The sequence below is a fragment of the Solanum stenotomum genome, chromosome 8 (assembly GCF_019186545.1).
Source record: "Solanum stenotomum isolate F172 chromosome 8, ASM1918654v1, whole genome shotgun sequence".
Classification (NCBI taxonomy): domain Eukaryota; kingdom Viridiplantae; phylum Streptophyta; class Magnoliopsida; order Solanales; family Solanaceae; genus Solanum; species Solanum stenotomum.
In genome coordinates this window covers 31,527,401-31,550,739 of record NC_064289.1, presented here as the reverse complement: position 1 = coordinate 31,550,739, position 23,339 = coordinate 31,527,401, and the positions used below count along the sequence as shown (strand labels likewise).

At 38.6% G+C, this 23,339-nt stretch overlaps 1 protein-coding gene across 2 annotated transcripts in view; it reads right to left on the bottom strand.

The window, feature by feature from the left end:
- Positions 1–23,339, bottom strand: part of LOC125872914 (actin-related protein 5) — a 1,108,764-nt gene that overhangs the window by 327,195 nt on the left and 758,230 nt on the right. The window contains exon 1 of one of the 2 annotated variants that reach the window (XM_049553709.1): positions 16,225–16,232. The exons of the other annotated variant lie outside the window; for it this stretch is intronic. The gene's annotated coding sequence lies outside the window, so the exon portion shown is untranslated. Of the gene's footprint in view, positions 1–16,224; positions 16,233–23,339 lie in introns of those variants that run through there. 2 annotated transcript variants of the gene reach the window in all.

Sequence of the window (23,339 nt, the reverse complement as noted above, 5' to 3'; positions counted from 1 at the left end):
GGGAAGTTAATAGTCATGGGTTAGGGTTATAAGATGAGGAAAGGACAAAAACACCACTCTTAAAATGTGAAGAGAAGAGAAGACTTAAATAACTTAGGAGCCGATGCACGGTCTCGCAGCTGGAGCCTACTTCACATGACACTTCACGCGACCTTAACAGTGCTATTGACTATGTCGCGCAGTCGTGCAGTTGATGTCCACTTCATGCGCCAGATAGCATAGGACTCGTAGTGCCTAGTAAAATGGGCATAACTTTTAGCACATAACTTGAATCAACGAACGGTCGAAGCGTTGGAACAAAGGCTTCAAGACTTTTAATTTTCTTGGTATAAGACCATACAAAATCTTAATACTCCAGGAGTTCCTTATAACCTTAATTCACATCCAAAGATCTTCCCATAGTAAGAAATTATTTTCAGTATCTATCAAATATTAGAAATCATCGAGTTTGGAGTCTATACACATTTAAAGAACGACTCGGATCATAGTTTGAAAATTTGGGGTGTTACAATATCCTCCCTTGGAATCATTTGTCCTCGAATGAGAAGTTAAGACACGTATAACACGATATATGTGAGGAATGTACAGTTGTACACTATCAATGGAACTCATGTTAAGACCTTAATCACCAAAATCAATTCTTTTAGCACCACCGACCCAACATAGAACCTATGAACCCAACCATTATAGAGCTGCATCTAAGGATAAGTACGTAGAGGAATACACAGTGAATAAAAAGGGGTATCTCTACTTCATGTCCTCTAACGATTCCCAAGTATCTTCTTCTGCCTTGTAAATTCCTCTATAATACTTTCACCGCAACTATTTTTTTATTCCTCAACTTCTGGACTTGACGATCTAGAGTTTCAATAGTACCTAAAAAGCTTTTCTCACCTACCTCATGACACACAATAAGGGAACGAGACCTCATACTATATAAAGTTTTGAAAAGGGCCATTTGAATACTAGAGTGGTAGATATAGTTATATCCAAACTCAATTAGGGGTCTTCCAAAAAATCATTGACCCACGCCCTTAAATTTATTAACACTTTTCAACTATGCTTTCAACTATGTCTACCTCCCTTCATCATTTCCAACTTAGAAATATTTCACCATATCATCACTATAATCAGAAGAACTCAAGGTCTACTCAAGGAGTACTAGACTAATAGTATCAAGATATGCGAATCTATAAATCACCATATTCAAGCCTAACATTACTACACCCACTTTATAGATCTATTAACCAACAAGCAGCAACTTCAATCATTTTCATTGGATTTGCACCACATATCCACTTTCTAACAACTCCACATAACAACCGTTAATCTCACTCTTACCCTTTCATTTATAACTTTAGCTCAAAATTTGCACACGACAACCTTCCCACAGGAATATCTACTCTCTTATCTATATCATTGCTCCCTCGCTTTAAAACACCACTATGTACCATCATACGATAAGGGAGGTCAATGAGGTATACAAGCTTCAAGAAATAGGAGTAATGCTGCTCAATTATGACTCATATTTTTTTGCACTACTCAAGGGAGGAGTAATATATGGTATAATAGGCACATATACCTCCTCAATAAAATGCATAGAGAATGGATAGATGATCTTTCAAACATACATATAACATGACTCAGGAAACGAGCATATCGGGAAACATAAGTTCATACCTCATGAGAAGGGTAACACAAAGTTTTGGGGTCTGAATATTTGGGTGAAACCATAGGTTACCATATGCGATATTTCCTCCTTGCTCAAGGAGTGAAGCATGAGTAAGAATTTGCATAAAGTGCTTGGGCCATAGACATAAGCACAGAATGAGTGTGTAAGACATGGCCCACATTCCATCTTGGGCTTAGACATAATATGATACAAATTGATAACCTACTATAGAGTCAGGTTGTATAGAGTTGAGAATTACATGAGCCTCACATAATCATACTTGAATATCTGGAAGTTTAGAGGCTAGGGGAGGTTGTATCAATTGAGAATCATTATTGCCTTTCAGTTAGCAGGTCAGATATGAACGTAGGTATGCACACCGATTCTGGACCTCAGACATAATCATGACTGAGAGGAACAAAACATAGGTAGAGTGTCTTCTTAAAAAGAAGTACAAGTGATACGTTAGAATAAGAAAGGATCCCTATGAAACTCATCATAGAACCCTCTATAAAATTCAAAGCCTGCCATGGCCTGGTCCAATACTTAATCAACTGTCCTTATCTCCAAGGTCACCATCCTAAATTTTTAAGCCTATTGTATTAACAGATCTGTAGGCACAATACTCGATATGATGAGAAATTCTATATTTGGAAGCTACCAACTTCTTTCTAGGCCACCCCTTACAAAGACAGTATCTTTACCTATACCAATTATGTCATCATCCTAAAAATTAACTCTCGTGCATGGGCATACACATTCCCTATTCTTTAACACTTAACAATTTATTTCCCACTCCTTAGTCTACTAGCATTAAACTTTTTTATCTCACATCCTTCCCATTAAAGGGATTTAGTGCTGTACAAAGGGCACACGTCGTCTAACTATAATTTCCTCAATTCAACTCTAATGAGAACTATATAATAACCATGTAACCTTCTCCATAAGAAGCAAATCCAGCATACTACTAGGTACACATAACATTTATAAACTTAAGATCTCATCTAATAGTATTATATATACCTTAGGTACAATATATTCTTACAAACTTAAGTCTCTTATTCACCTACAAACTTAGCCACCATTCACTGTTTCAACACTAGTCCTCACATAAATCATGTGCACGTACATATTAAAGATTCTCAAGAGATACACATTGAAACTATTTCTCACACCACATCTAGCCTAATAGATCCATTTCCACAAAGACTATTCTACCATCCTCCAGATATCATCTTTTTTTCCACCATCAACATCTAGAGTTCAAACGTAATGTCTAGTACAAATCATGGAATACTGATAGAATCTCCACATACTATACTAGTCCATCAAAATTTTGGTAAGGAAATCAACCTAAATTTCTAATTTCACGCAACTATTGCCTACATACACATCTTTTTTTTGCAACATTAGTACTATTGCACCTTAAATTTACTACACACCTCCTCATTTATTAGATCGGCTTGCAAATACTAGAAAATAAATTGAGGATCACCAGTCCACTAATCCCATGATAAAGTAGTAGAACCTATCTTACACTCTATCTAATTATAATCTCTTAGCACATTCTTATTTTTCACATCACATCTATCTACTCATACATACATTTAAATCATACTTATAGTTATATGCAACAAGAAGTTCTTCCCCAAAACCACCAATTGAACTTAACATTTGTAAATTCTTAACCACCCTGTCTTTCCATTAACCACCCATGTTTGTTCTTCAAGAACTCCTTCCTTATTTCAAATAAACTCCAAAAATATCATAAGGAACTACCCTTTTTCTATGAACTATCATAAAATTTTCTAATATTGCTAGACATAGCCAACACAATAAGTATGTACCACCTTTATCACTCAATTAATGGGGACAATACTCTCGCTATTTTGTCCAATCAATTCCTATTCCCACTTTCAGAATTCTAAACATATGACTCCACATCTCAAGCTCTAGGGTCATCTCACTGCTCAAGGGTCACAACACCCTAATTTATATTTTATACCGGGTGAAAATACTACCTCCATATTAAGATACATATATTATTTTAAGTTGGCATATAAAAAAAATTATGAGAGCACCTGGACACCCATCCTACCATAGCTTAAATGCATGATTCACGAAAATAAGGGTATACACTTGAACCAATAAACTTTGATGCACTAATGGACTCCTCTAAAAGCTGTAGTGCGAGTTTCGTACCCATTTTGATGACTAAATATGAAAGACAGGGCCGGCTCTATGTATACAAAAATAAGGCATTAGCAATTTTTTACCAAGAAGAAATTATGTGTTAATTTTTTAAAGAAAAACATTAATTATTTATGATAAAAAGTGTATATTTAAAATTATTATTTTATTCTCTTCAACCCCATTTAAATAGAAGAAATCAAGAAAATATTGTTTTATTTTCTTACACTCTCTCTACTAATACTCACATTATTTTCTTTTTAACTCCTTTTACACTCTCTTCTTTAAATTGTTGATAAGTTAGAGTAATATTCTGTCAAAAATATCAATTAATAGTCGAAAAATGTTGAACAAATTGAATTGTAAATTCTTTTTCCATCTCTTCTTAGATTTTCAAGCATTACAACAACCATAGTAAAACGTGAGGTAACCAAATTATCAACTTCATCAAAGCTATGGTTCTAACTCTTATATTTATTTGAAATTTGTCAACTTATTACTTGTAGAACTATGTTAACAATTCATATAATGATTGCCTGAGAAAAATAATATTTTTCAACGTTGAATTAATAAAATCTTATTTAAAACTAATAATTGAAAAAGAAATCGAATAAATCATTTATATATATAAAAAAAATACTAGGTAATACTTTGCAATTAAAAATGTAAGAGAAATAAATTTTAAATAAATGCATGTGAAGTTTATTTAGATTTTAGGCCTCTAATTAAGATTTCGCTTTAGGCCTCCGATTACGTTGAGCCGCCCCTGATGAAAGAATATCACCATTATAAATATAAGCTTTAAACACGTCCATTACTTCAAAAATTAAGGCATAGTCAACAAAATTAGAGTAAAGAAGGAAGTCTCGATGAATTTATCACAAACAACTCGATTGCAAGATCAGGAATATGAAAAAATGAGAAACATTTCTTAAATGTATCATACCCTCCTCATTATAAGTGAAGAGAAGACTTAATTAACTTCGGAGTTGGTGTGCTGTCGCGCAGCCGGAGCCTATTTCGCGTGACCTTAATATTGCTACTGACTATGTCGCGTGGTTGCGCAGCTGATGTCCACTTCGCATGGCGGATTGCACAGGACCCGTAGTGCCCAATAAAATGGGCATAACTTTTAGCATATAACTTAAATTAACGAACTGTCGAAGGCGTTGGAACAAAGGCTTCACGAACTTTCATTTTCTTGGTATAAGGCCACAAAATCTTAATATTCTAGGAGTTCTTTATAAACTTAATTCACATCCAAAGATCGTCCCATTGTAAGAAATTATTTTTAATATCTATCCAATATTAGAAATCATCGAGTTTGGAGTCTATACACATTTAAAGAATGACTTGGACCATAGTTTGAAAATTTGGGATGTTATAATAAATAAGGTACTTAGGCATTGCTGTAACGTGTACTACTTATTAGTACCTGTTAAACTTCTTATTTACTCATACCTTTAGTAAATGAGAATTACTAGAATGGGGATTCAACTGATTATATAGTCACCTAATAAACGTGGGCTAGCAGAAAAATAGGGATTAAAGAAAAAGTAATACAAATGTAGGAAAAGAAATTACAACTAATTAATTTCAAAATGCAACTTCTTACAATGATATTTTTAGAGTAACTCAATCTTATAGGGGTATTTTGATATTTCAACTTTCAACTTTTTTTGGTCCTACTTTTAGTAATATATGATAAAAGAGCGTATCCACCCTCACAACAGACTTTAAGATGATATGTGTAAGCATATTTGAGAATGAAATTGCATCAGTTAAGGGTTTCCACACTTAAAAAAAAAAACCTTGGGCATGTGTTCTCCCACGTTCTTTTGGTAAAATGCTATGGTCTGATTGTTCTTACTAGATATGGATAAATTTCACGTCCTCTAAGCTCAGCCCATCAGATATAATTATTCCTTAAATGTTGTTTCCACAGTACCAAGATTGTGATTCATGAGAATGATATGTATGCATGATCATAGTTAAAAAAGTAAAAGGTATATATGAATGTCATTTTGACCATGAAAATCATAGGTTGCAAGTCTTGTGAATAGAAATGTGTATCCGATTAAATAAGTTTAAACAAGTCATATGATCATGTAAGAGTCCACAAAAATTGGGTGTGGTGATTAGAGATGTATGAGAAAGACTTGTGATTATACAATTAATATCCTTAGAACAGTGTTTGAGAAAGCATAAGTATGTTGTAAGGATGTCACTTGTTATGTGTGGTTATACAATCAACATCCTTAGAATAAGCATGTGATCATGTATGAGTACATAAATTGGGGGTGGCAATCAACAATGTGTGGTTGAACAACATGTGATCATCCTTACAACATACTTACGCTTTCTCAAACATTGTTCTAAGGATGTTGATTGTATAACCACAACTCTTCCTCATACATATGTAATCATCACACCTAATTTATGTGAACTCTAACATGATCATATGACTTGTTTAAACTTATTTAATTGGATAAATTTAAAAAATATAATTTATTATTAATTAATTATTGTTCTTTTTAAATTCTACTAGTTTTGGTCTATATGTAAGTGTCATATTCTAGTAGGTGCAGTATCAACAATGCTTTAACATAGATATAAACCTGAATTTCACTTACTAATGTCAGAGTGTAAATCTCATTGGTCATACACACACCACACACATAGAGATGCATCGATTGTATAAGGGGTCAATATATTTTGACAACCAGTACATAATTTGATATACAAATTTCAACAGTAACATGTGATTTTTTGATAATTCTTTAAGGGTCGTTTGGAAGAGTGTATATTCAGATAATGTTTGTATTAGTCATTTTTGGATTAGTTATACTTAGATTATTTCTTATGAATAGTTTGATTTGGTGCATTAAAAATATCATGCATGATAATAATAATAATAATAATACACATGCATTAAAATACACAACTTCAGATCATGAACTTTTTTTTACAACACTTCCTTCTTTAATCATTCTAATTCATGCATTAAAATCATTGCATCATGAATACCATGAATTTTCATATATTAATAATACACAGTTTAATAGAGAGCGGGTGGACTCGGTAATAAACATCAATAGATAGTGTACAAAATGTATGTCATCTTTTGATTGATCTATATTAGATCATGACTAATTACGATAATAGCTGACACCAAATTGACCAAAATGTTGGCAGCAAAAAAAAAAAACAGTAGCTTGATTACAAAAACAAATTCAATCAAGCTTGTTTAAGATTTGTTGTTGTTCACACATGTAATTCTCTTGTGTCCGGTTCTCTTACAAATTGAACATTTGTTCCTTCTCTTGCTCTTGAAATTCTCACCGACGCCTTTGACACCTTTTCTTCTTTTTCTTCCAAGCTTGGTATCGACAAGAGGCGGAAGAATCTTCACAATAAGCAATTCTTCTGGCACACACACCATTTCGACTCGAGAGGGACAACATTAATAGAATCCATGTATGCAAGAATGTATGCTTCAACTTTATACAAAGGCAAAGAGTACTCATAGATGCTCATACCATACTCATTGCCATGCTTTGATTGCAAATCGACCATCGTGTGAGCACAAGGTATCTTGATCAAGTCATAGTCCCTACATAAACATGACTTTTCTAGTAGGTCCACATAGGCAGTAACACCCGCACAGAACATGGTAAATTGATTGCCGTCCCTGGTTACATTCTCCACATACAAGGAGTCATCATCGATCAATTTTTTTCTTGCGATTTTTTCGGCAGCCGACACCATTTGATTACCCATTGATTTGAGTATATATGCATGCCTCTCCCTAAACAATTCTCCAAACCTCTTAGCAATCGAATTAAATATAGATGCCACGGGATACTCTCTTTTGTATATCAATATATTATTGAGTGACTCGGCGATATTTGTGGTCATCACATCATATCTATTGCCAGGAAAATGTGCCCTGCTCCACTTCTCAAAACCAATATCATGCTCAAGGACGACAGCTGCCGCGGGGCATTTGTTCTTTAATTCTACAAAATGATTGTCAAACTCCTCCAAAGAATAAGCCTTTGCCGCATTTTAGTAAAGATAGAGGGATTTCCACAATGATGATTTACGCAGAGATTTTCACCAAGGTGCCTCATGCAATATCTGTGGTGAGCATGATTGTAAACGTTCACAATACCGTTGGCGATACTCTTGTGTCTATCAGAGATAAAACACAAATCTGTTTCATTGATCACAATCTCCTTCAACTTCTCAAAGAAGAATGTCCAAGATGCATCATTCTCTTTGTCCACGACACAAAAGGCAACTGGATAAACATGATTCTCCGTATCTTGTGCAACAACGCTCAATAATACGCCCTTGTATTTACCATGTAATGAGTGCCATCAACCGCAATTACCTTTCTTATGTGGGTAAATCCCCTAATGCAAGCACCGAAGGCCAAGAAATAATACATGAATCTATTACTATCCTTGTTTACCATGATACAATAGCTAGAACCAACATTAAGTGTCTCGAACATGTAAGAAAAAGTCAGTAAGCATGAATATCCATTCTCCGCTGTCCCTCAGTTCATTTTCTTGGCAACCACACCACCCTTCCAACATTTCCAATAGCTTGGACTACAATGAAAATAATTAAACATAGCTCTTTGAATCTCTTTAACATTTGGACCTTTTCCATCACGATACATATTTACACAAAGTGAAGCAATGACTTTGACTGAAATTTTTCTATGGCTATTGTTAGCATGTTAAACGCCACAACTATGTTCGCCAATATACTTGTAGATACAAAATATATCCGAACACTCATATTTCCTCGCCCACAATATCCATGCACAGTTGCGAGATACACATTTCACTTTTAATTATTTAGTACAACTCTTCACAGTAACAAAATCACAAGACTTCTTTGCCGTCGCTTCGGCTAATAACAATTGTAACTCATTCTTGTTACTGAAAGTTTGGTTTATGAATAAATTAGTTCCATCGGAGAAGGAATGGTTGGATTGTGATCCCGATTCCTGTTCTCCCTGCATTTCTTCACAACATTCGGGTTCGGGATCTTACGCATCTATTGGCTATTTTTTCACATTAGTCGAATCATCATGTATATTCATTGAATGATCACCCAAGATCTCATTTGAATTATCACCCAAGATCTCATTTGAATTATCACCCAAGCTCTTCTTTGAATGATTACCCAATCTTTCATTTCCAATCGAATCATTGTCGTTGTTAAATGAATTCGTTGGTTCAATTGGAGGCCTCTCATTGACATTTATCCTCAATGTAGGCCTAGAGCCATCAATACCTATATCTAACATGTACAAGCTCATGTGCTATCATTTTTTATGAATGTCAAGAGATGTATTTTCCCCTCTCATTCATTTGATAGCTAATCACCAAGTCATTTTTCTCACAAGTTAACTCGCCGGCCTCAATTACGCTTGCAATCATATCGTCATATGAACTATTGCGACGCAACGCAATGGGAACTGTCGTCTTACGAAAAGATTTCCAATTTCAGCTTTTGAGAGTCTCCTCCCATACTCCCATATAATCACCACCAGCAACAACAAATTCAGCTACTGCCATTATAAACTACAAATATAGATACTAGATTACAGTATCAATCGTTAACGATCGATGAAGTACGAAATTCGTTCAAAAACACGACTAAATGAGCTCATGGTTCAAAATTCAGCTCCTGCAATGGAGAAACTTATTTTTAATGCTTTTAAACTACTAAAATGTATCTATTATGAGTTATCAAGTGATTATTATGGAATATTTCTCAAATTTCTAAAATGGCGGGAAACTAATTTTGAAGCTTGGTTTTTGAAAGAAAATGGAGTAAACATGAAAATGGAGTAGGAGATGATGATGATTTTACCTTGGAAATGGATATTATGGTGCAAATAAATATATTATTCCATATTTGTTGGAGGGGGACCAGAGTGGAGATATGAAAACTTAGGGAGGTCTTTTGTATGTTCCAAGTAGGGCTCATGGATGATGTCATTAACAGTGGTTATACCACTAATTTTTCAAAACTTGTGACTTAATGTCACATTTTAGCCTTTAGAGTGACTGTTTTTCCAACTCTCCCATGTTACTTTCAAAGCCCTTAGGCCACATTTCATCAACTATGCAGATTCCTTTGAAAGTGATTGCACATTTGGAAAAATAATCCATCATGCTATGGTATGACTAGTCTTTTAAAAGGTTCGGGTGTGAGATGAGACGTTTTACCTGATAGCTGACGAAGCATAAGCCTCGAGGCAATAGGGCGTAGACCCCGTGAATCTTTAAACATTACTCCCTCGGTTTTTAAAAAGAATGATCTAGTTTGGTTTGACATGGGATTTAAGAAAATAAGGAATACTTTTCAATCTTGTGGTCCTAAATTAATGTTATGTCAAATGTACCAAAATGTCCTTTAATCTTGTGTCCTTAAATATGCCGCGTGGAAAACTGAAACTAAAGTATTGCCAAAAGAGGAAAGAGGTGATTCTTTTTTAAATAAACTAAAAAGGAATAAATCTCGTCCGTACATTGGTTATTTGATGGACGTACCAGATTAAGTGTTAACCTCTATAAATTGGTCCTCCCTCCACCTATTAGAGTTACCACATATTCTCTACATTAATTTCATCACTGACGATTGTGGTAACATAAAGTTATGGCAAGGAGGTAGAAACCAATTTACGACTAACGCTTTCGCTTCTCTCTGTGATTGATAAGCTCAAATTACACTTCCTTTCAGAAGTATAAGCGATCGTTATCAAGTAAAGAACCCAACTTGTAGGTTGAGATCGATCCCACGAGGAAAATGGTTTAGACTTTACTTTTAACCAACAATTATATTCGATTAGTCAAATTATTTCCAGAAACAGGTAATAAAAAGGGGGGTTGTGCTTGTGTGAAACAAATAGTAAGAATTTAATAAGTAGTCAATAATTAAACTCAACTTTGGTTGTTATCAAGATAAGAGAAATAAATAGGGTATATGTGTTCCCCATAATCTCATAACGCAGTAATCCTAGTAATAGCAATCCTTTTTTTAGTGTATTACATGCAAAGTGATAATTTAGGTATCTCTAAATCCTTGGCATGTGTTGGTGCAGGACCCTCCTCGGCGATGCTACTAAATAGAGCATCTAGCACTGTATCATCAGCCAGCGCAGTAGGGGCAGCCTGAGTGTCCACTGAAGGTGCAACAAGAATGGCATCAACATCAGTCCAGAGGCTGGCTATATCAGCCTGCAAGGCAGATAAGTCTGTAGCTGGAACTGATCGCTCGAGGGCTCGCAACTCAAAGGTGTCAAGCCGCTTATTAACCGCCAGGACCTTACGGTCCATCATCCCCTCTATCCTGCGCTCTAATCTAGCCTTGGACTCGACAATTGACTTCTGCATCCAAGGTTGGATGTGATGCAACAGTGTGGCCATCTGCGCCTTTAACTTTTGTACTCTGGCCATCGGGATAACCGTCGCTCCCAACGGTGGTGTGGACCGGGAATAACTAGGAGCAACACTAGCAGCCTGAGACGAAGAGCCTGGGACAGTGTCGGTGTGGTCTGGGATAATGGGGTTACCGCCCTGTGCCTGCCCCACAGTGTCTACAAGATCGGAGCTTAAGGGGGGTACCTCAATCTGGGGCTCTCTGCGAGGTGCTGCCACATTCACGTCATCTCGAATAAGGCCGATGTCCAATGCCCCTGTAGGGTGGACTAGCCTGTCACAATGCCAGTCGACACTCTAGAGTCCCTGCACAAATGAAATATCAGACAGGGGAAAGGGTAAGTAGTGGAGGTCCTGAAAGCTCTCTCGTGGATCTCTGCCAGCAGCATTCGGGCAAAGTCGATCTCTACTCCCGCCACCAATGCAGCAACCATCACCGCTCTGTCCCAAGTGACCTGATTGTCAGCTTTTTTGGGCGACACTCTGTTGCGTACCAGCAGCCAGAAGAATTTTGCTACGAAGTTCAATGTGGCCTTCCGGATGCCCAACCGTGGAGCAGCGACCCATTCTGCTCACTTGCCATCTGCAGCAATGTACCTGGCCAGCCATAGTATCACAGCCTCTCGCTGCTCAGCAATCCTCTAGAAAGTGCCACTCCGCACGATGTCCCAGCGGTAATCAAATTCTGACGTGTTAGGAGACCAAGAGTGGCCTGTGGTAGGACCATAGAGAAAACGGCTAATGGTGGAAGGTGATATGTCCACCGGACACCCTCGAACCAAGGTGGAAGTGAGCGGGGCCTAAGCTAGTGGCTTTGACCACTTGGAAATGGACCCGCGGAGAGTGGCAGCATAGGAAGCATAGAACTCCCAGACAATCTCCTCGCTATACTTCTCTAGGTCTCGAGCCATCCAGTCACACTTGTGAAGTTTGAATAGCCGGTGAATATCTGGCACAGTATGCAAGCTCCCCGTGAGGACTCTGCGCTCCTCTTGAATTAATCGGGCCATTTTTTGTTTGTCATTCACCATTTTTGCATCCCGATAGATTTGCCATTGACCCTCGACACACCACCTATTCAGCTCCCCTACTACCGGAGCGGGTTCATCATTCCTTGGTGCAGGAATGGCCTCTGAACTAGTTGCCTCATCAGACGAGGCTGCTTGGTCATTCTCTCCAGACCCTGTGGACGATTTGGCATTGGACCCTGTAGCATGGACAGACTCTGATTGTGACGAGTGGACAAACTAGGAGCCTGAGGCATGGGTAGACTCGGATCCGGACATAGGTCCCTCCGAACTGGAAGCAGCCCCAGTTGGTGACCCGATCAGTGTGTGCTCCTCATCAGACTGGGAGACAGTGACTACGTCGGGGATCACCTTTCGGGGGGTGCTCCTGGGTGCTGCGCGAGAGGCCCTAGGGTTGAGAGGCACATATGCGGGGTCAGAGTCGTTCTCGGTGTCCTCATCAATCAACCGGAAGCTAGGGGCAACCGATTTGGACTTGCCCCGTTTCGAGTAGGTGACCATCTTCTTGGGTGCCATCGTACCTGCAGGAACGTCATTAGTGCCAAAACTAACCATATGCAACACAAGAACTTATTTAGAGTTGGTAACAACCCTAAACTAAGTCCACAAAAAAAAAATGACAGATGCTACAAAAGTCATCCACAGAGGAGACTTACGGTCCGTAGACTGAGCTACGATCCGTAGATCTCTTCCGTGGATCAGGGTGCCTGAAATATAGGTCGCAGATGAAAACCACGGAAGTGAAGAACGGTCCGTAGATGGATCTACGGACCGTAGTCCGCCTCCGTGGTTTTACACTTGTGGAAAATTTGCAGGGCATCTAATGACGAACCCTATCTACGGTCCGTAGATGAATCTACGGTCCGTAGACGGGGTATCGTGGAAGCCATCAGTGTCAGGTATCATACATTTTTGGCTTTTGATTTAAACATTATCACAACCTAATCATGCATATACATACTTAAAATATGCTAGTTCGTCATTCTTAGGATTCCGACCGATTATTATACCCAACAATTTAAACTAGATGTGGAACCTTAAGTCGAAACTAGCCTATAGAATTTACGATCACATAAACTCACATTACAATTAATACTATACAATCACTATCTATCGTTCCAAGGGCATTGTACTATTCATGTTTATCATGCAATTTCATCTAACAATTACCCAAGGTCAAGACCCACTCCCGACCCTCTATATTCAATCTATGAATCGAAATTCAAAGTGAAGAGAAAGTCTATTACCTTACAAGCAATAAGGAGTGGGGTGATTGCGTGATGATACTATGATTTAGCAAGACCAAGGAGTCACCTTTTCGTCACTGACCAAACACCGGACCCTTTTTATCAGATTATGGAGTGGGTTGATTATGGTATGGAAGGGGTTTTGGGAATATATGGAAGAAAGGATATTATGTGGTGGTTATGGAGTGATTTGGGGAGTTGAAAGGGTGGGTGAAATGGTTTTGGGAGTAATGGAGGGAAGGGAAATGATTTGAAAAAATGGGGGTTTTAAGTAATGGGGGTCCGGGTCGGGTCAGTCAACTGTAGGGTTTGGACTCACGAGACCCCGTCTACGGTCCGTGAGTCGATCTACGGTCCGTAGATCGGGACCGTAGATCACAATTATACTAGGACAATTTTAGGGACTTACCTGGGATCTACGGACACCATTGACGGTCCGTGGATTAATCGACGGACCGTCGATGGGGTCCGTAGATGTCTGCACCAGACCATTTTCTGCAGATTTCTTGCATAGTGTACCTGCACATGTAGCAACCAATAGGCTATTTTTTTACATTTTCTGGACGCTTTTTAGACACGGACCCTATATTACTTCTAGCCAACACTAAGAACTAAAATACTGAAACCCCTACCTACATTTATACAGAGACGCAAGTAATCAAAGAAAGCTAAACTACGTAATGGAAAACAGAACCCTATTAATGGCTAGATTGTACATGTTGGGTTGCCTCCAAAGCAGTGCTTGATTTAACGTCGCGGCACGACACAAGTATCTTGATTACTCAGACTTTATCAAGATTGTAGGCCTCGATCACTTCTTGCACAGTTTCAGCATTTCCCAGATAGATCTTGATCCTTAGCCCGTTCACCACAAACCTTGTTCCATCCTTATTTTCAAGCTCAACCGCTCCATGCGAGAGCACTTTTGTGAGCAAAAATGGCTCAGTCCAGTTGGACTTGAGTTTGCCTGGAAACAAGCGCAACATAGAGTTGAATAGCAGCACACGATCACCAACCACAAATTCTCGCTTTTCAATTCTTTGATCATGATACCTCTTCATCTTCTCTTTGTATAAGGCTGAACTTTCATAAGCTTTTAGGCGAAATTCATCAAGCACGTTCAAGTCATTCAGCCTTTGATTAGATGCGGTGCCCCAATCCAAATTTAACTTCTTCATTGCCCACATAGCCTTGTGCACTAGCTCTACTGGTAAATGACAAGACTTCGCATATACAAGTTGATAAGGCGACATAACTATGGGGGTCTTGTATGCAGTGCGATATACCCATAGAGCATCATCAAGCTTCCTTGACCAATCAGTTCGATTGGCATTCACAGTCTTCGCCAATATCTGCTTTATTTCTCTGTTGGACACCTCAACTTGACCGCTAGTCTGTGGATGATAAGGAGTGGCTACATTGTGACGGACCCCATATTTCTCAAGTAGTGTTTTGAACAACTTATTACAAAAGTGAGAGCCTCCATCGTTAATAATAGCTCTTGGTGTACCAAATCTGGAGAAAATATTCTTTTTCAAGAATGCGGTGACACTTTTACCTTCGTTGTTGGGGAGTGCTACTGCTTCCACCCACTTCGATACATAATCAACCGCGACCAGAATATACTTCATCCCGTATGAACTCACAAATGGGCCTATGAAATCAATGCCCCATACATCAAACAATTCGATCACCAATATGGGATTCATAGGGAGTTCTTGCCTCTTTGAAATACCCCCATCTCTTTGGCACCGATCACAAGACTTGGCGAAATCATGAGCATCTTGGTGGATGGTAGGCCAATAGTATCCACACTGCAAAATCTTATGTGCAGTCCGAATACCACTATGATGCCCACCAACGGGTGATGAATGACATGCTTCAAGTACACTCAGCATTTCAACCTCAGGCACACAGCGACGAATAATCCCATCAGCACAACTACGATACAAATAAGGTTCATCCCAAAAGAATTTCTTCACATCATGCATAAATTTCTTTCTTTGGTGAAAAGACAAATCGGGAGGCACAATGTCGCTTGCCAAATAATTAGCCAAGTCTGCGAACCAAGGAATCAAATCATTAGAAGCAGCCAATACATGTTCATCTGGAAAAGCATCATTAATTTCAGCCCTATCTCCAAGCTTTAGCATGGCCTCTTCCTCTAATCTGGACAAGTAGTCTGCAACTTGATTTTCGGTTCCCTTTCTATCTTTTACCACAAAATCGAACTGTTGCAGCAACAACACCCATCTAATCAGTCGTGGTTTTGCATCCTTTTTCGCCATCAATACCTCAATGTAGAATGGTCAGTATGCACGATGACCTTAGTACCAAGCAAGTAGGAACGAAATTTTTCGAATGCAAAAACCACCGCAAGAAGTTCTTGTTCGGTCACTGTATAATTCTTCTGGGCCCCATTCAGAGCTTTTCTAGCATAGTAAATAGGGTGAAGAATTTTCTCACACCTTTGACCCAATACTACACCAAGCGCCACTCCACTCGCATCACACATTACCTTAAACGGTTGTCCCCAATCTGATGAAATAATGATAGGTGCTGTAACTAACTTTTCCTTCAACTCTCCAAATGCTCTAAGACAAGCATCATCAAAGCAGAACTTATTCTCCTTCTCGAGCAGTTTGCACAAGGGATGTGCAATTTTTGAGAAATCTTTGATGAATCTCCTATAAAAACCTACATGCCCAAGAAAACTTCTAACACCTTTTACAGAGAGGGGTGGCGGAAGCTTTTCTATTACCTCGACTTTAGCTCTATCAACCTCAATACTTTTCTCTGAAATTCGATGACCCAACACTATACCTTTTTTTACTATGAAATGACATTTCTCCCAATTCAGCACCAAGTTGCAGTCTTCACATCTTTTGAGCACCTCGGCCAGATGTTCTAGACAATGATCAAATGAATCACCTACGACTGAAAAATCATCCATGAACACTTCAATAGTGTCCTCCACCATATCATAAAATATCGACATCATACATCTTTGGAAGGTCGCTGGAGCATTGCATAATCTGAATGGCATTCGTTTGAAAGCAAAGGACCCATATGGGCAAGTGAAGGTGGTCTTCTCTTGGTCTTCAGGAGCTATAGAAATTTGATTGTAGCCTGAATACCCATCAAGAAAACAATACCAACCCTTGCCTACAAGCCTATCTAACATCTGGTCCATGAATAACATAGGGAAGTGGTCTTTCTCTGTCCACGCATTCAGCTTCCGATAATCCATGTAAACTCTCCNTACCCATCAAGAAAACAATACCAACCCTTGCCTACAAGCCTATCTAACATCTGGTCCATGAATAACATAGGGAAGTGGTCTTTCTCTGTCCACGCATTCAGCTTCCGATAATCCATGCAAACTCTCCATCCAGTGACAGGCCTCATTGGAACAAGCTCATTTCGTTCATTTGGAACCACAGTCATACCACCTTTCTTTGGTACACACTGCACAGGACATACCCAATTGCTATCTGAGATGGGATAAATAACTCCCGCATCCAGCCACTTAATGATCTCCTTTTTGACTACCTCTTGCATAGGTGGATTTAATCTTCTCTGGTGCTCAACACTGGGCTTATGATCTGGAATGAGTTGGATTTTGTGAGAACAGATACCGGGGGGGATCCCAATAATGTCTGCAATAGTCCACCCAATCGCTCGCTTGAACCTCTTTAATACAGTCACCAAGCACTCTACTTGCCTTGCATTCAAATCTGCTGCAATGATGACCGATAAAGTATTCTCTTCGCCTAAATATACATACCTTAAGTGCGGTGGTAGAGCTTTGAGCTCTAATTTCGGGGCCTCCACAATAGATGGTCTTGTGGGTGGGGACTCGCGATTCTTCATGTCGAGCTCGTACTTCTTTGGTTTGGACTGGTATTCACACTTATCAAGTGCGGCTACCAACTCATCATATTTGTCAATACCATCACTATCAAAATTCATCATGACTGCTACTAGTGCCTCAACACCTAATCGCTCTTCAATTTGCACTTCTGACCCACTCTCCACTCTGTAAGTTATAGCAGAAACTGTTTGTAGCTCACCATTCTGCTTCATGGATCTACAGATATTGAAAGTTGCTTCTTCATTGTTCAGTCTGAACTTCATCTGTCCTTTTTCCATAGCAACCAACGCACGCCCTGTGGAAAGAAATGGTCTCCCAAGGATGATGGGAACCTCAAAATCAACCTCACAGTCAAGAATCACAAAATCCGCCGGAAAGATGAAAGATTCTACTTTCACTAGCACATCATGGAGCACACCTATGGGCCTCTTCACAGTCCGATCAGCCATCAGTAACCGCATTGCAGTGGGCTTTGGATCCCCTAGACCCAACTTCTTGTAAATAGATAAAGGCATGAGGTTGATGCTAGCACCAAGATCACACAATGCCTTAGCAAAGTGTAATAACCCTATAGTACACGGGATCGTGAAAGCACCAGGGTCTTCCTTCTTCTGCACCAGAGATCTTGTAGCAATAGCACTACAATGCTGCAATCTATCATCATCTTCGAAACTCACAGACCTTTTCTTTGTCACCATGTCTTTCATGAATTTTTCATATCCAGGCATTTGCTCCAAGGCTTCTATCAAAGGAACATTGATAGAAAGTTGCTTCAACATAGTGATAAACTTGCGATATTTACCATCTTCAGTCTTCTTCACTAACCTCTGTGGAAAAGGTGGTGGAGGTCTAGTTATGGGAACCACTTTCTGAGGTATCTCCACTTCTTGTTCTGTCACAACCTCTAACTCCTCTCTAACTTTCACCACATCATCTTCTTTTCTATTCTCAACTTCCACCACAGACGGCATAGGTGGGTCTATGGTTTGCTTACCTCCTCGAGTAGTAATTGCCATACAATGACCATCATTCTTTGGATTCTGGATGGTGTTGCTAGGGAGAGTGCCAGGTTGACGCGGGTTCACTATAGTAGACAACTACGTCATCTGCTGCTCTAGATGCTTTATTGACACTGCATAGGCATCAACCTTTTGACCAATACCAGATAAGTCATTTCTGATCTCCTTCACATTCTCACCAGTAGCATCAAACCTTCTCATCATTTTCTGCAGCATATCTTCAATACGTGTCATATTACCTCCAACTTCCCTAGCACCAGATTCTCGATTTTGAGGGGGAACATAGGGTCCAACCCGGTTGTTTCTGTTGCCATAGTTGTTCCTGTTGTAGTTGTTGTCGCGATTGAAGTTCCCATCTCGGACATAGTGACCCTTTCGGTTGTAATTTCCATAGTTCCGACCTTGGTTCCCTTGACCTTGGCGCCAATTTTCCGTGTTGGATCCTTGGGCATTTGGTCGGAAACCCCCCGTCTGATCATTCACCGCATAAGTGTCCTCTTCATAGTAACACTCCTCAACTGGTGGTGGAGTTCTAGTTAAGTAATTCACAGCATTTACCTTTTCTGCTCCTCCACTCACATGCTTCAATACCAACCCCAACTCTGTCCTCATCTGAGCCATCTCCTCACGAATATCATCTGCAGAGTTAACAGTAGCATTATGAACAGCAAATGTGTTTCTCCCAGTATCTGACCTTCTAGTGCTCCACGCTTTATTGTTGCGAGAGATCCTCTCCAATTTTCAGAAATCTGTGCGTATGTACAATCACCATATGAACCTCCAACAATAGTGTCAAGTACTGCTTTATTGTTATCATCCTGTCCTCGATAGAAATATTCCTTCAGTGACTCATCGTCAATACGGTGATTTGGGACACTTCTTACGAAAGCAGTGAATCTGTCCCACGAGCTACTCACAGACTCTCCAGGTAATGCCACAAAATTGTTGACCCGATCTTTGTGATTGAGCTTCTTAGATACTGGATAGTACTTTGCTTTAAATACCTCTGCTAGTTGGTCCCATGTGAAAATTGAGTTATAAGGAAGCTCAATGAACCAAACTACAGCATCGCCTGTCAGTGACAGAGGGAACACTCGTAACCCAATGACGTTCATATCCAAGTCTGGTCTGCCCACACAACTTTTGCAAACCACCCTGAGCTTGGCTAAGTCAGCATGTGGATCCTCTGATGGCGATCCTGAAAATAAGCCTCTTGCTGTAAGCATCTGCATCAAACTACTAGTCACCATAAATGTGTGCCCTGGAGGTAGAGGAGGTAGGACGATGGGTCCATCAGAGTCTGCTATGTCGACGTTGCCCCGATAGTTGTCATGGTGTTGTGGGCCTGGTGGACCATGCACTCTCACTGCATCTCCCAATTGATTTTCAGCTAGACCTCGATTTTCCCCACCAACTACTCTTGGCTGATATAACTCAACTGCTTCATCTAGATTTCCTCCGATAGGATGGACTGGAAGTCCTTGATTGTTCATTCTTCGCAAAGTTCTGTTCAACTCTGGATCGTACGGAGTAAGTGGTTCGCCTTGGCTCCGTGTACTTGGCATACACTAGAGTCGGAACCTGAGAGACAAAAACAAAGAAAAAAAGTAAAATTAGGAAATATTTGACTAACGTTCAATATTGTAGTTAAAACTAAATCTAAAAGCCAGATTCCCCGGCAGTGGCGCCAAAATTTGATAAGCTCAAATTACACCTCCTTTCAGAAGCATAAGCGATCGTCATCAAGTAAACAACCCAACTTGTAGGTTGAGATCGATCCCACGAGGAAAATGGTTTAGACTTTACTTTTAACCAATAATTATATTCGATTAGTCAAATTATTTCCAGAAACAGGTAATAAAAAGGGGGGTTGTTCTTGTGTGAAACAAATAGTAAGAATTTAATAAGTAGTCAATAATTAAACTCAACTTTGGTTGTTATCAAGATAAGAGAAATAACTAGGGTATACGTGTTCCCCATAATCTCATAACGCAGTAATCCTAGTAATAGCAATCATTTTTTTAGTGTATTACATGCAAAGTGATAAGTTAGGTATCTGTAAATCCTTGGTCTGGCATCTAGATAATTTCACCCCGCACCTTGGTCTGGCTACGTGTGTATAATTTACTAACCCTTACCTTTACCTCATATTAGACATCATAATCGATGTTTGGCTTAGTTATTACTTCGCACCAATCGACACTAGCCTATTAGATAGTATCACACTAAATCTATGTTGATAATTCTTTTCTTGTTAATTACCTCCTTGGTCCGGCAAGTAGTAACAAGGCGAGTTCTAACGTTGGCCACCGTTAAAAAGACTTCTAAACGAAAGAATTATCAATGCATGCAAAATACTAGTCAAGAATTGCTTATTTACTATTCATACTTTGTTAATTGATCATGGTTCCCACAACCCTAGTTGTGGATTTAGTTACTCATATTAGCAAGAACACAATTCATAATTGTAGATGGAGAAATCATGAACTTACGTAAAGAGAATATTAAACCCAGAAAATTAACTTGAATTGCAAAGCCAAAATCTTCAAAACGAACTTGGGAAATCAATAATTGCTAGGGTTGCAAATTAATCTCCCAAGTTACAAAGCAAAAATAGAATAATAGTCTCTAACCCCCAAAAATGAGGTTTACATGTCCTATTTATAGAAAACAAATCCTAAATAAAAAAGGAAACAAATTAAGGAAAGTTTTGTTCAGGTACGCATCTTCGATCCACGAGACTGACTTACGGATCGTCGATGGATCTACGGTCCGTAAGTCCCTTCCGTCACTCGGGACTTAGAAAATATTTCAGCATCCAAAAATCAGCTTCTCTGAAGCAAACGACGGACTAGCAGCACAGACCGTAGATCGACCTACGGTCCGTCAATCCCTTCCGTAGCTCCATACTTAGAATCTTCAAAAATCAGGTACTGGAACCCTCGCAGTCTCATTCTACGGATTAACAGTACGGTTCGTAGATCAATCTACGGACCGTCAATGGGCACCGTGGTTCCACACTTGGTCAGATTTCCCTGATTTGTCCTCAACACCTTGCCTGCTGATCTACGGTCATCACCTATGGACCGTGAATGGACCTACGGTCCGTAGATGACCTCTGTGGATGCCTTTTTCTGCATTTCCTTCAGCTGTCTCTAAACATCCGCGCCTGAACACCTTTCCTGCAAAACATGATAAAACACATAAAAACCAATATAAAAAGGCCCTAGACACACATAACTTGTAAGTGAAATGTATTAGAAATACCGTAAACTCACGGTATATCAGTGATTATGTCTTTCGCATCAGGTATGTGCCCCTAACGATCTCTATGTAAGATTATCGTGTTCAAAATCCTGATATGATGTATTAAAGTATTTAATCTTATATGCGGCATCCGATCCTGGATTGTTTGAACGGATAATCTTCAAAAATTATATAACCGCATCAGCCTTGGGTGAAGTGATAAAGAATAGTCACTACCCATCACCCTTATAGAACTCAGGAATGATTGCCTCTCCCTAAGGATGAATTGCTAAGATTTGATTAATCAATATACACTAAGGCATAGGCAATCAACAGTTATGGGCCTTATGGGAAAGGATAAGTGGTCGGCATAAAAACTATGCAATACTTTTACATGTTAATAGCTGAACTACAGTGGTCTGAAGGAATTATGCGACATCCACAACAGCCACCATAAATAAATAATTATGTTTTGTTTTAGATTGCACAAATTCTGAAAAATTTTAATTTTCCCATAATGCAATAATTATGTTTTGTTTTAGATTGTGTAATAAATTAAAGTGGTTATTATACTAAGCAATAAATAATATGTGTATAGTTAGTGCAATATAGTTTGTTAGTCACCAAAGTGACCAAACTAGAGGAATTAACGTCTACACATAATTTTTATAATCACTTGACATATGTGGATTAATACAATTCATTATTTATTGGCATATTCAGTATTCCAAAAGAGACTGAGTCTGGTTTTTCAACCGGATGCATGTATTATGTTTCTATAGTTTTTTAGTCACCAAAATGGCCAAACTAAAATGTATAAAATTATTCACATGCACAAAATTTTATGATATTATATACACATTTGTATATATATAGTTTGTTAGTCACCAAAGTGTCCAAACTAGAGAAATTAGCGTCTACACATATAATATTTATGATCACTTGATGCATGTATTATGTTTCTATAGTTTGTTAGTCACCAAAGTGGCCAAACTAAAATGTATAAAATTATTCACATGCACAAAAGTTTTATGATATTATGTGTGCATTTGTATTTATATAGTTTGGTAGTCACCAAAGTGGCCAAACTAGTATGGTTCAGAAAAATATACATTCATAAAATTGTCATTTATCTATAAAGGTTAATTAAATGTCTATATTGAAAAATAAATAGATAAATTGATTTTCACTATTGCTAAAACTTAAGAATTTACCCAAAGGTGAATCTATCATTATACGAATAGTGAAAATTATGAGGTAAATTAATATTTTTTAGTCAAACATATATTGCATATCCAAAGATATCGTATATATTTGATTAAAAATATTCAATCACCTATTAAAGATAAAAATGACATTTAAATTATGATAATGTCTCGTAGTATCTACCCAAAGGAGAATTACGATATATTTTATCGCTTTAATGAATTCACAGTATTTTCTGATTTTGTGAGCATGTATATCTATTTTGCCGTTATTCCTCTTCATTCGCATGCTTTGTCTGTTACTGTGTTCAATGGAATGAACTTCTTTGAATGACATGAACAAGTCCAGTTCCACTTAGGTGTGATTGATCTTGACTTGGTTCTGCTGAATG